This window comes from Triturus cristatus, chromosome 10 (assembly GCF_964204655.1).
Source record: "Triturus cristatus chromosome 10, aTriCri1.1, whole genome shotgun sequence".
Lineage (NCBI taxonomy): Eukaryota > Metazoa > Chordata > Amphibia > Caudata > Salamandridae > Triturus > Triturus cristatus.
Genome location: NC_140593.1, coordinates 672,661,959 through 672,676,218, shown reverse-complemented (window position 1 = coordinate 672,676,218; position 14,260 = coordinate 672,661,959). Strand labels below are relative to the sequence as shown.

The window sequence follows — 14,260 nt, the reverse complement described above, 5'->3', positions numbered from 1 at the left end:
CTTTATTTTAGCAACAACAAATAAAATCCTGCATGCGAGCTGAGGCCCAGACCCAAAACTAGCCTTGAGACCCATAGCCTGGCTCTGTAAGTAGGAAGCACCAAATGAGTACCTCTCCGGAGACATGAGGCTAACCTCTGTGTTTACTGTGACATTCACAGTGAGCGGTGGTGGCTGTATACTGTTTTTTGAGTCAACAGCCTGGGATAGGCATTTTCATCTGAAAGCGCCCGCCATCTTGTGTAAAGTTCCACTGATGTGATGTGCTCAGACCCTGCTCTGACATCCAGCGGCATCTGTTGAGTGGGTGTTGTTTGTATGGTGCCTGTTGGCAGGACTCTTTGGGGCACATCAGCAAGCAGGCGATAAAAAATTATCGCCGCTTTTGCGTCCGTTTTTCGGACGAAAAGCGGCCATCATTTTATCGCCTTATCAGCAAGGTCACGCTATCGCGTGAAACATTGTCTTATCATCATTTCCCTTAACGCCCATCTTTGCATCTCTAATGAGATGCAAAGTGGGCATTCCTCCCCAGGATAATGGGAGAAATGTCTCTAAGCGACATTTCTCCTATTATCAAGCCTCACGCAAAGCAGCATAGCGACAAGAAATGTAGCGATAACCTCTGTTATCGCTAGTTTTCTTACGCCTGCTTTGAAACTGACTTAGCCATGATATCCTATGAAAGGTGGATATCATGGCTAAGTATGTGAGGCCCTATCAGCGAGCTATCGCCAAACTTCGTGGGATTATCGCTGGGTTTACAGTGATAATCTCACGTTTGGCAGTTAGCGCTAGGATTGTTATAGCTTTTGAGATAAGCGTTGCTAATAGCACGCTATCTCAGCGATAAAAATCCACGCTAGCTGGCGATAATTATCCTAGCGCTAAGTGCGCTTAACGATAATTATTGCCGGTTGTTGCTGATATGCCCCTTTGTTAGTTATAAGTGAATGTATTCTATAAGCCAGTGATCGCCATTATGGATTGCACTTAGCTTACACACAAAAGACAATGGAGGTGTTAATAAAGTCTACCCAGAGACTGGAAGTGTCTGACCTGCATTACCGAATTAGTTGCAGGGTGTCCCAGACAGACTGAGAGGTGGATGGACAGAGACAGGGTTGCACTGCCATCTGGGTGATGGTACAGGAGTGGGAGTGACTCAGCAGATTCTGATGTTAGTGGGAGAGAAGTTTCTAGGCAGGGCTTGGACCTTTTGTCTTTCTTTTGAGTGGCCCATTCAGGTAGGCTGACGACAGCCAGGTGAAGAGTATCACAGTCATTGTGCTCCTGTTATGGGCACCCCGCTTAGAACCAGAATCTTCACTACTTGCTGTGAGGACCATCACATTATACCAAGAATTGTCTGTGCTGCAAAAAGAAAATGAAGTTATGAAGAGGAACCGCCCCAAACTGGTTCCTGAACTGTAGACACATCCTCTGAAAGAAAACTCTGAATAAATGTGGCACCCAGACCTTCCCACTTAGCTCCAGTTCCACACTGCTTCACTGACCAAGGACAGGGGTGCACTACAGAGTACTTGAAGAGCTGCTGTAATCTATTGGTGGTATGACAGATAGCCAGTCTCCCTGAGGCGAGGGAACATTGCTTGAAACTGCGCATCTTGCTGCTTTCTGGAGAAAGCAGTGGGTCTGCATAAACCTGGAAGCCTGCCTGCCTGCATGTTAGAGGGGAGAAAGAGAGAGACATGTCCCACAGGAGCTGCCTGTCCAAGGAGGAGATTCAAAGCCACTGAATCTGGAGGAGGGACAGAAGAGCCATTTTGCCTAAAGAGTGTTCCAGAGCCAACTTGTGTGAACACAAGAGGCTCCCGACCTCCCTTTTCAACCAAAAACCACGTTCATCATCAAGGAGATTCAGATGAGCGTATTCTGCTGCGATCGCCATAGAGGAAGCAAAGAACCCATGCTGACTCTACCTTCAGTCACCGTACCTGAAGGCTGCAACGCCCTGCCCAGACTGCGGGACCAGATTCCTGAGAATATTGACTGAACTTGCTAAACAAAACCACTTGGTGCGCCTCCTCAATAATACCTCAAACTGCATAACAGCACTGCCTACTCAAGAGTATTGGTTGACCAATGGGTCACAGACTGCATGGAAGCTTCTCCTTTTCTAGCCGACATGATCCTGAACCTGCGCATAACTCACAGCCTTCCCGCTCTACTGTGCAGTAAGCCCTATAGATTCCATGGTGATCATTTCAGAAGTGCTACACCCTCCTTTATGTAACCCATAGTATCTTTATCATCTTATTAAAGTATTTCTATATTCATAACAAAAGGCACTAGATTGGACATTTACTTACTGGGTCAGTTGTGTGACTGTTGTGTTCTGAGTCGCTACCCCCAAAATATCTCCCCGAGACACCTTGGACAGCTTGCACTCGCTACCTTCAGCGTCAAGTATGGTAGGGGTGTACTTGGCTCATTGTGCATTTTCATTGTAGGACAGGACCTAAAACGTCAGTGGTAAACACCGCTATTACCCACGATTGGTTCCAGTAACCCCTTTGTGCCCTGTGGCCCCCAACACAGGTTGTGACAGATATCTATCTAAACATGACAGTTTAGAGGTGGAATCAAAGCAGTGAGAAAAAAACTACCAACCTAATGTGCTTCATTCACTGCAGGAGAAAAACATAATATAAGGTCTATCACAGTGCAGCCCCATCTCAAGGAATAATCAAAATCCTAGTCATGGTGGACTCTTAAAGTCACCAAATGAACCTGACCTGAACCACCTGGTAGCTAAGGAACAGAACAGACAGGTATAACTTAGGGCAATGTCTAAAGTATTTCTGCAGTACTAAAATAGAAATGCTAAACAATTAAAATCCCAAAATAATTTTGAAAAATTAGTAAAATGTATTAAAGAACATGACACCAACATTACACAAATCCAATAAGAGGTAAAAGAGATATGAATTTTTAAAGTTTTAAATAGTAATAGCACCAAGAAGCACAAACTGTCAATGATATTCAATGGATGTGGTATGCCAGACCTAGGCACCATTTGACCAGACTGCGATGGAGCATGGCTCAAATACCCCAACCGGGTTCATCCTAGTCACAAATGTGTATGTGTGTGATGTCCTACGGTAATCATTGTATCTTCCACATCTAACATCAAAATGTAGTTTGAGGAAGCCACTGTACACCCAATTAATCCTAGAGACAGAAGTCTGGTAGAACAAAAGTAGAGATCTTCAGCAACTATACAGTCGATTCCCCGGAACTCTTTTGGCATCCTGTTTCCCTTCTCTGTGAGTGCGTACCCAGTGTGTGGAAAACTGGAATTTTCCTGCAGTTGTCCCCCCACTTCGTGCCCCCATTAGAACTACTAGGTGCTGGTTTTTAACTCTGACAGTGCACTGAAGCCTGCTAACCTGGCTCCAGTGTCAGTGCTCTTTTCCTAGAACATAGTTTAGCACCCCTATAAGTTCCTAGTAAATGATACCCAGGTATCTAGGGTATGGGCACTAACGGGGGTCCCGAAGGGCTGCAGCATGTATTGTGCCACCCTCAGGGACCCACACCCAAATCCATGCAGACAGCCATTGCACACTGCTTGAAATGGTGCAAATCATTGTGAAAACATGACATGGTACACACCCAGTGTGCCATGCCAAAGACACTGCATATAATATATGTAAGTCACTCCTACAGCAGGCCTTGTAGCCCTAAGGCAGGGTATATTATTTTACCTGTGAGGACATATCTGCATGCGCAGCTTTGCCCTTGTGCGGTCTCGTTCACTTACTAGATGGTATAAGTGAGCAGGAAAACCATCTTAAGTATATGTATTGGGCACTGGTCATTATGAGTTCCCCAGCTACGTGTTGGGTTTACTGAAACCTATGGTGTTTGGTATCAAACACCTTGTCTTAATAAATCTGTACTATTACCAGTACTAGATTTATTATGACATGTACCCCGAGGGCCTCTTCGAGGTGGCCCCCAAAAAACCCTACCAGTATCTAGTGTGCTGGCTGACTGGTATTGTCCAGCCTACTACCACTGATAAGTTTCTGACCCTCTGCAGGTGACAAGCCACACTGTCTGTGGTCAGAAACAATGCCTGCTCTGGATGAAGGTGTTCATACCTCCTCCAGCAGGATGACTAGTAACTTAGCATATCAAGGCAAAGGGCTTTAAAGCCCCTGCCGCCTCTGATAGGCGACCTCAGCTACCCCCAGACCTGGGAGATGCCACTCCCTGTCCTGAGGCCCATTTGGCACCAGGACAGGTGGGAAATTAGCTATGCAAATAGGAGTGTTGCACCTCCAGGTTAGTCACACCCCTAAGGTGGGCTGCCTGATGTGCTCCGCGAAAGAAGGGTTCCCCCATCCTTTTTTTGGTTGAATTAGGAACTCTGGGACAGGGTTATGCTCACTCCCCACAGGTAGTGGTCATATAGTGTAGAGGCCCCAGGGGTAAGTAGTCAATTGGATACTACCTTCACTTCCCTTAATACCCCTAAATTTAATATTTAGGTGTCCCTCTGACACCAGGGACTCAGATTCATCTGCCTGAAAGAAGAAGAAGGACAAAGAAGAGCCGGAAACATGACAACTGTGGACCAGCATCACCCTTGGTGCAAAACCCTGCCTGACTATTGCTCTCCCGACAATCACTGGCACTGACTTGTCCTGAAGCAAAACAGCCTCTCCAAACACTTGGAGGTCTGTCCAGCACTTCCTTGACCCAGCAACATCTCCCTTGGAGTGGAGGAGCCACTCCCCTGCACCAGCAGGCACAGACTGCAGCTGCCCGGTACACCGTTCTGTCGACCACCCAGCCCACCAAGGGAGCAGTAACCCAGCAAGAGGTCATCATGCTTCAGGAGGTCAGATCTGTCTCCCTACCAAGTTCAAAGACGCCACGGCCCCCAGGCATCACCCTGCACCAATACCTGCGGAAACTGAGCCAGCTGTGTTCAGTCAGAACACTGCCAAAACGTACCTGCAAGTCGAGGGACTCCCAGAGAGGCCAGCCCCATACCGAGAGCGACCCTGCTCTGTTTCTTCTCTCTTTTCTGCAGGTATACCAAGAACCATGAGAGTCTCTAACTCACCAACCCACTGGACAAAACTTCTCTGTACCTGTGCTCCCCAGCCCGGGCTCACATAAACCAATGGTGTGTGGTCCTGAGACTCTCAAGAGCCAAGCCCCCCTTGGGTTCTGCTGGACTGATCCCCCAGCCACCTCTTGCAGCTTTTATCTAACAGGTAATTTTACCACTGACTTTAAAGGGTAGCATTTTAGGCTACCGCCGTGTAAAGCACCTCTGCATCCGAACACCCCAGGGCAGGTAAACTTGAACTCTTGGTGCTTTCTTGGACCTTGGCCCCTACTTACCTTAAGTCCAGAAGAACAGTCCTGTAAGTCATCAGTAAGTGTACCTATGCAGTGTCTGTTTCTCCCATGGGATAACTTTACTGCGTTCGAGGCTCCTGCCTCAAATCTGACAGCTGTAATTTTATACTGTTCCACTGTAAAATTTGATAACATCTAAAGTACCTACCAGATTCCAATAATCTTGGTGTCTAAAATTCTATAAAAAGATATGTTATTTTTCTAAATTGGTCTCGAGTTTCTTCTTGAGTGTGTGTCTCATTTATTGACTCTGTATGTACAACAGATGCTTAACACTACCCTTTGATAAGCCTAAACTGCTTGCCCACACTACCACAAAGGGAGCATTTGGGACTATTAATTTAAGACCTGTAAGCCAATAAGGGTTGTCTGGACTTTCTAGATAGTGTACCTCCTTTTGGTACGCTACATAAAACGTCAGCTTTCTACAACAGTTGTACATATAAAACCCAGAGACAGAAGTCTGGTGGGACAAAGCAGGTTAATCAGTAACCAGACAGTGGATACACAAGAATTATCTTGGCATCCTGCTTTATGCCTTTTAACTGTACCCCGAAGTGTTATATGTAAACCCAACAGACTTGTTAAGCAAGCTTTGACACTCAAGCAGGATTTGACACTGTACTATTAAAAAGGGTATTAATAGCCTCCAAGCTGCATATTCTGGGAGGTTCAGAGGAGTTGTCTTTCCCCACCATTATGTTATCAGTGTTTTTATAGCGTGCTAATCAACCGTGAGAGCATCTATGCACTCTTTAGTCAGTGTTTGACACCAGCCCTATTCAGGTTTGGGAGAAACCTATTCATAGCCATTCATATGCTAATTACTGACTGGTAGAACTGGGAGAACAAATGCCAATTTAGTCTCCACCATCTTCAGGCAGGGAAAAGGTAACTTACTAAAAGTAACCTTTCCTTAATATTTATTAAAAATCTGACTTTACCATTAAATCATATTTTTAATAACTATTAAAATAGTTGTGTAATTATTTTTGAGTCAGTACTAAAACTGAAATACTATATTAGGATTTTAATCTGTGCTTTGGTTTTCTACATAGGACAGCTAGGCCTGCTACGGTGAAAATAGCTTTTGGGTGCACTGTAAAGACATGTTAACACTACATTTCTACATGTCCTACATTTAAATACCATACACCCTGTCTTCTGGGTGACATGGCCTGCAAAGGGTTAACTTATTAATATTTAAAAGGGAGGGTTTGACCTGTCAAAAAGGATTATTTGGACAGTTCAAATTGCAGATTTTAAACTGCCACACTCAGGATACAATGACAGGCCTGAAACCATATTTTACACTGACATTGCAGTGGATGGCACAATAGGTGCTGCAGTCCACTGATGATATTTAACTTACAGGTCCGGGTACATTTTCCACCATATATTTGGGACTTATGTGTCAGCTGAATATATCAGTTATGGATATGACAATCTGACCACATTGAAATGGGGACCACAGGCACTTTATCACTGGTTAGCAGGGTTAAAGAGCACAGTGTTCTAAAGCCAGTAAAAATATAGGGTGGAGCAAAAGGTGAAAAATACGGTGCTACCATGTAGAAAAGGCAGATTTACTACTTCTGGAAATAACTACAGCCCACTAGAAGCTCAAACCCCACCTGATTGTAGAAGAGATTAGAGACTATGTACAAAAAGGAATGGATGATGTGCATTTAAAGGGCACAGGTTTAATTTGTAAAGTTCGAAAACAGATTGAAGGAAATAGTGAACTAAAAATCTCAGGTTTTCTAGACTCACTTGACTGATTCCTTTGACATAATACTAGCAGAAGAAGATTATCCCCCAAAAGTTATAATCAAGGTTCCATTTGAGGAGGAATTTATAATGGCAGTATTTTCTTTTCACATGCCCTAGCCATTAAATGACCCGTATGCCACAAAGTGGATATTACAACTGATTCCTGATCTAAAAAAAATCAAGCATGTTTAGGTAAAAGTGCAACACCACACTGCAAGTTCAAAACCAATAGCGAATAAAGCCACAGGCGTAAAAAATATATTAAGTAAATTATAGATGAAATACAGTATTGAGAAAATGTGGGTCTGTACTCATCAACAATGAGCCCAGTTTGCCAAATTTTAATTGCTGATAATTCTTGGAGAATCATACTAGATTGTTGCAATTAGAAATTACAAAGCTAGACGTATGCATTATAGACTGCAAGTTACACAGGATTAATGATGCAGCTAATGCAAAAATAATACACAACCACTTTAGATATAGAAAATAGTTTTTTACTCAAAGTGTAGCACAAGAGCCATAATATTTAAGAATTATTTAACCACTGCCCCGCAAATCATAGAAAGAACAGAATCCGGCATACCACTTTCAACTCGGTTGGGAAAGCAAGATGGCGGCCGCATAGACGCATCGCGGATGTGCTCCTCCAAGGTCTCCGACACCCCCTTGCTCCTGCTGATGCAGCTCACAGTTACCTGCTGATTCCACTAGTGCTATCGGACGGACGGCTGGCGCTGCTCTTTCTACACACCTGTGATCGCGCCATGGCTACCAGACCCCTGTTGCTGAGAGAAGGGAGGATCAGGAACTGGCGTTCTGTGTTCGTGCCTGCTGTGCCTCGGTGTCTCGGCGTCCTTGGCTGGTGGGTGGGACACATCAAGGAGTTTCCTCGATTGGTGGCTGGTCTAAGCTTTGGTACTGCCTGGGTGGCTGCTTGCACTAAAATGCCACCAAAGCCGGCAAAGATACAGAAGGATAGAGGAGAAGGACCGACAACATCCAATAGACCTGCTGAACGCGTCCCGGCTGCCAGACAGGATTCATCCCTCGAGCAGCCTACCCCAGGGACAGGTAAGACAGCAGATGTCCAGGCGGGGAAGCACATGTCAGGCAGCACAGATGCTGGGAAAAGGAGGAATCAAGTTGCTTCCAAAGGCATCAGGACAGGGGCTGGCACGAAGGAGGAGATCGGGGACTTGGTAATGATGCTCTACCTACACACAACCACAATAACTGATTTCTTTGTCAACAAGCATTCTGGAAACCCGCCATGTCAGCCTGGCACCATTGAGAAACTAAGAGACTTGAGGAAGCTGGATGCGGCTCCTGGAGTATTGTCAGGGGAGGCTTTGGCAGGAGATAGAGACTTAGCCGGCCCAGGCGAATCTCTGCCCCTTGAACAGGTTGTGACATCAGCAGGGGTAGGAGGAAGCAAGGAGGAGTGCCACAAGGAGCTCGGTACAGAGCAGCATGGAGCTAAAGCGGTAGAGGTGACTGACATCACCCTGGATGGGTCGGATAAATTCTTCTCCCTGACTGATGGCTCGGAGTCTGAGGCCCCTGACTCATTCAATAGTGAATCTAGTGGGACTAACTCATTAACCTCAGAGTCCAGCACGCTGAAAGCACCTGAAAATGCGCTTAAACGCCCGAAGCATCAAAGGGTCCATAAATACAGTACTGAACCTCAGAATCGAAGAACAAAGAAATCAACAGGTAGTAGCCTGAAATGGGATTACTCCCATACAAAGATGGTTGGAACCTCGCCGGAATCACTAGCTGTAAATGAATTTGTGACAGCTAGCCCACAGCTAACTGATATCATGCCCTTAAATACTAAGCTAAGTTTAATACTAGAGTCCATTAAAGAACACCGGGCAGAGACACGGGCAGATAGTAAAGGGGCAAGGCATGTCACAAAAAATCTGGAAGGAGCTGTGCGGAAGGTCGGGAAGCCATGCTCTGAGATCTGGGAGCGCCTGAACCACATTGAGGACAGGACTGCGACCTTGGAGGTAGAAGTCATCGAAGTAAAAGAGCAAACCAAAATGCAAGAGTCCCAACTAACCGATGTACACTGGAAGGTGGAAGAGATGGAAAACTGACAGCGCAGAAATAATCTTCGGTTTCTTGGTATAGATGATGGCATGGAGAGGGAGGATATACGCTCTTACATGCTGGATCTTATGAAAACATCATTCCCCGAATTGACAGGATGGGATTGGGCTACGGAAGTTCACAGAGTACACAGGTTGCTGATGACCTGTAATAAGTCAGCACAGGATGGTAGAAACCCAAGGCAGTCACAAGCTATCCTGTTCTTTTGGGGGGAACTTTCTGCTCCGCCAGGCAATATTTGAAAAGGCCCGCCCGGATGCGAAACGGACATATCAAGGGTCATCATTCTTCATTCGCCCTGACTTTTGTCATGTTACGGTCGAACGGCGGTGGCGTCTTCGGCTGGTCATTAAGCCTTTTCCAGACACTGGTTATGAAGCATATCTGTTGGCTCCATCCAGCCTGAAAACTATTGTCCGTGGCTCTGTTAAATTTTTACATCAGAAATTAAGGCCAAAGAATATCTGTGCCAATTTACGATGGGCAACGGCAATGCATAAATATGAGGGTAGTATCAAAGAATTTGCAAAGGATTGCTAAGATCTGGCTAGAACCTATGTTGTATTAGTAGTGGCTTTTTCATGGTTCTCAGGGTTTTCTTTTTCTGTGTCTTTTCTTCTGGGAGGCTATTTTTGGGCGGGAATGATGGGGGGTTAACATCTGAAAGGGGAGGAGGGAGCCCCGCGTTGCTGATCTCCGGTCTCCATCACACCGATCAGTTTGGTCTGGCAGCTTTCACTAGAGGAGGGGAGGTGGGAGGGACGGGGAGGAGAGGGAGATAGGAGCGTGCCAGAGAGGGGGTGGGAGCTGGGAAGGGGGTGGAGGTTGGTGGTGTGATGGTATGATACTCAATATAGAGCAAGTGGTTGCATTTGTATTTGTGATGATGTATTTTTTGGCTTTAAAAGAACAAAGGCACTGTGTACATGGATTTATCCGGGGAAGTGGATGGATATCAGGCTTTGTGCTAAGGATAGAATGGGGGAGTAAGGCTCTCTCTCTAATTGGGTGGTTTTCGTTGGTGGCAGTAACAGCCTTTAAGTGCTATGGCTAGTGTTTGCATCGCATCTGTTAACATTTGCAGGTTAAACAATAAGGTTAAAAGAAGGCGGGCGCAAGAAGAGCTAATGTTTTTTAAGAGCAGATGTGTAGTGTCTACAAAAAACTCATGTTGCCAGAGAAGATAGGGTCCTGCTGAATACTTGTCTGCCATATGACACAAGAAACTAGGACTAGAGGGGTCGCGATCGTAGTACAAGGGGATTCTATTACCCCTGGTCGCAATACAGCAGATAAGCTGGGTAGATGGGCATTATTGGAATGCAAGGCAGGCAGTGGCTCTTTCACTTTATGCACAATATGTGCCCCAGTTTTAGATGACCCCTGTGTGGTTAACTTCTTCGTCGCTGAACTTCCATCATGGCCTGGGCCACTTGTCGTCTGTGGGGATTTTAATTTAAACAGTTCAAGGGGGGCTTTGCAATAGTGAAGAAGGCTATGTGGGGCGTAAGCCAAAATTGTTTAAATCCTTGGAGTGCCTACGGAAAGAACTAGGGTTGGTTGATGTCTGAGCATCACTGAAGGCACCAAATCCAGGATATACCTATTATTAGGCTCCCCATGGTAGCTTTGCCAGGCTGGATTATTTTTACGCTTCACTCATATTGGTTAAGGGGGCACGGGTTGAATTATTCCCTAAAGCTGTGTCTGATCATAATCCGATTATCTTTGAGTTTGTAATTGCAGGGCTGGTTCGAGCACCCAGAAAGTGGACATTTGAAAGGGGGCTGCTCCTGGACCCTAACTATGTCAAACACATGAAATCCTGGATTGTGTTTTTTTTAATTAAATAATTGAAGTGCTGATGTGGGAATAACCTGGGACTCATTAAAGGCATTAAAGGCAGGGGTAAGGGGTGAAACCCTGAGTTTTAGCATCTCTAAACAGAAGAAGGCGCTTGGATGCAGCAGAGAGCTTAATCAAATGCTAAGCAGTCTGGAAACAGAATTACTTAGCACTGTTAAAAGTGGGAAAGATTCTGACCCTATTTAAACGAGATAGCTATTACCAAGGCTCGCCTAAATGAACACTTTGCAGAGAAAACAGCTGGGAAACTCCTGTCTAAAGAGCAAGACCGCTACGAATACAGTGAGCGCATTGGGCGTTTTCTGGCAGATAGGGCACAACAACAGAGGATGGCTGGTAGTATTAGCAAGGTTAAGAATCTGCTTGGAAATATAGTCACAGATACCGGGGAAATCAGAGAGGCTTTTAGGGTTTTTTTATGCCAATTTGTATAAAGACTCCTCTAATCTTGGCCTCATGCTTTCAGATAATTGTTTGGTAGACCAGCCTGGCATAGTCACAGATGAGGAGAGGCTGATGTTTGGGGGAGTAATTTCACCAGAGGAGCTACAGGCGGCCCTGTTTGCCTTACCATCGGGAAAGGCTGTTGGGGCAGACCATATTCCACTAGAATTCTACAAAGTATTCTTCTCAGAAATTCAGCGGGAACTCCTGAGTCTCGTAAACAGAGTTAAAACCGGGACCTTGCCTCCCAGGTCATGGGATATTGCTAATATAATTATATTTTCAAAGAAAGGTAAATACCTCGCTGCCATGGGCTCATACAGACCAATAACATTGCTTAATAGCGATGTGAAGATATACTCTAAAATCTTTGCCACTCGATTAGCTGGGGTTATACAGCAGCTGGTATCTGAGCAGCAACATGGGTTTATCCTAGGCAGGGGGACTACGGACCACTTCCAGAGGGTCATATCTCTATTTGATGCAACTGAAGTTCTGGCAAAACCAATGGGGGGGGCCTTCCTGGATGCAGAAAAGGCCTTCAATTGTGAGTTGTGGGCCTTTTAGTGGAAAGTGTTGGAAAACAACGGCTTGGGAAATAACTTTATTGGTGCAATTAGGGGAATGTACAACAAACCTATAGCCTATCTGCAAATAATGGGACAAGAATCTGTACCCTTTTCAATAGAGAGGGGTACGAGACAGGGTTGTCCTATGTCTCCTTTGTTGTTGCCTTGTTTACCGACCCTTTTTTCAGGAGGCTAGAGTCTTCACCGGATGTTGTACCCATTAGTTTACAGGGCTGGGACACGAAAACTTTGGCTTACGCTGACGACATTGCCATAGTTACCAGCAATCCAGATAGGGCTCTGCGGGCAGTTTAGGAGATGGCAGAAGAGTTCGGGATTAGGTTGGGATTTCTGTTAAACAAAGCTAAAACACAAGTTTTGATTAACAGTCATACGTTTGCATCTGATAGCAGGATCACAAGTGAAGCTACTTACCTAGGTATATGCATTACCCCTAAGGTGGGGCGTATAATTGATTTAAATTTGATCCCTATTCTTGAGAAAGCCAAACAGGATTTTGAATGGTGGGACTGATAGAGCAAGGACTCGTAGAAAAGAGACTTGCTCGAAGGCAATCCTCTCATAATAACTCGTAACGTCATACTAATTAATGTATTGTGTAATTAATATGCACCACATTTAAAATATTAAGAATAGGAGAAGCTTGCATATGTGTCTTATTAACAAGTAACTCGAGTGAAATCTAAAATGGCCGCTAAAGCGGGAAATTGCATTGAGCATGTGTCAACTACATCTACGTAGTTATTACAAGTTTTTGCTTGGAGGGAAATTTCTGCACTTGCGCAGACACCTCCAAAATGGCCGCTTTGAAACTCACATGCTAAGCATCTGCTTTGCTGAAACTAAATGACACTATTTTACTAATTGCTAATGCGGGGAGAGCATTTAAAAGTAAATGGGATTAGAGTAGAGATAGGTGGCATTCAGTGAAATCATTTTATTTTGGAATTAAATTATTTCTTTCCTACTTTCTTATTAGTTCGTATTCGGGCCTTTGTCGAAGTCCAAAGTCTATACCCCATGTGATCGTTGCACATGCGCAGTTTAAGTGAGCCAGAAGCCGCACTGACATCTTAGAATGCCATCCAAGAAAAGAAACAGCAACATACCCTGGGAACCAACATGAAGTCCTGTGAAAGGAAGAAAAATATACTTTGTGATGATAAAAAATTGCGAAAACGTGTGGGAATAAAGATTTTTGAATAAAGATTAAGGGGAGGGATCAGTAGACAATGAACTAAAGAAAGTTGACTGAAACCTGACATGGTGTGATGATCATCCCTTTTGCCTGGCCAACCAGAATTAGGAGTTCTATGAGACTGAAACATTAAGGGGTGGTACATGGCACTAGAAGGGTATAATTGAGGTAGTTTAGGTAATTAGTTAGAACAGAGAGACCGTGTGGTGATCTGGCATACATTCCAATGACATGGTGCTATGTCATTGGAATGTAGAATGTACTGTGTGAGGCTGCAGTGGAAAGATTCCATGTTTCACAGTTACTCTGGGACTGCAGCAGCTGTGGCTAATAAACATATTACTTGAAGCATTCAACTCTCCTACTCTTTACTCCACATAACTTCACTACAATTTGGCGACGATTTAGCCACAGCAAAGGATCCACGCATCAAGAGGCACTTCTCTAAAGAAGAAATCAAAGAAAAAAGGACAGCCCAGAGTAGTGGAGACCGCACGCATCTGAAAAGACAGGTGGAGACCGCACGTATCAGAAAAGACAGGCTTGTATATTTCAAATTATACTTGTCAATTAAGCGCAAGACTTTCGCTATCAACTAAGCGCAGGAGCGTAAATAACAAAGAAACTATATACTCTCTCACTGAAAAGACTTTAAGCCATTTTAAAGTATGTCAAGATAATTAACTCGCCCCATTTAAACAGTGTCGAAGTAATTCATGTTATGGTATTCAACAGTATCCTGTGTAGTATTCATATCAGCGATCAGCCCATAAGGAAACGTGAAACAATCTCAGTACTATCGCGTTGTATCTACCTGAATATAAAATCTAATTGAGGATCGAAGAGATTGCCAAAAACGTGTAAT

General features: G+C 44.6%; 1 protein-coding gene across 6 annotated transcripts in view; it reads right to left on the bottom strand.

The window, feature by feature from the left end:
• LOC146789879 (uncharacterized) overlaps positions 1-14,260 on the bottom strand; it is a 499,281-nt gene that overhangs the window by 236,841 nt on the left and 248,180 nt on the right. The window lies entirely within an intron of this gene.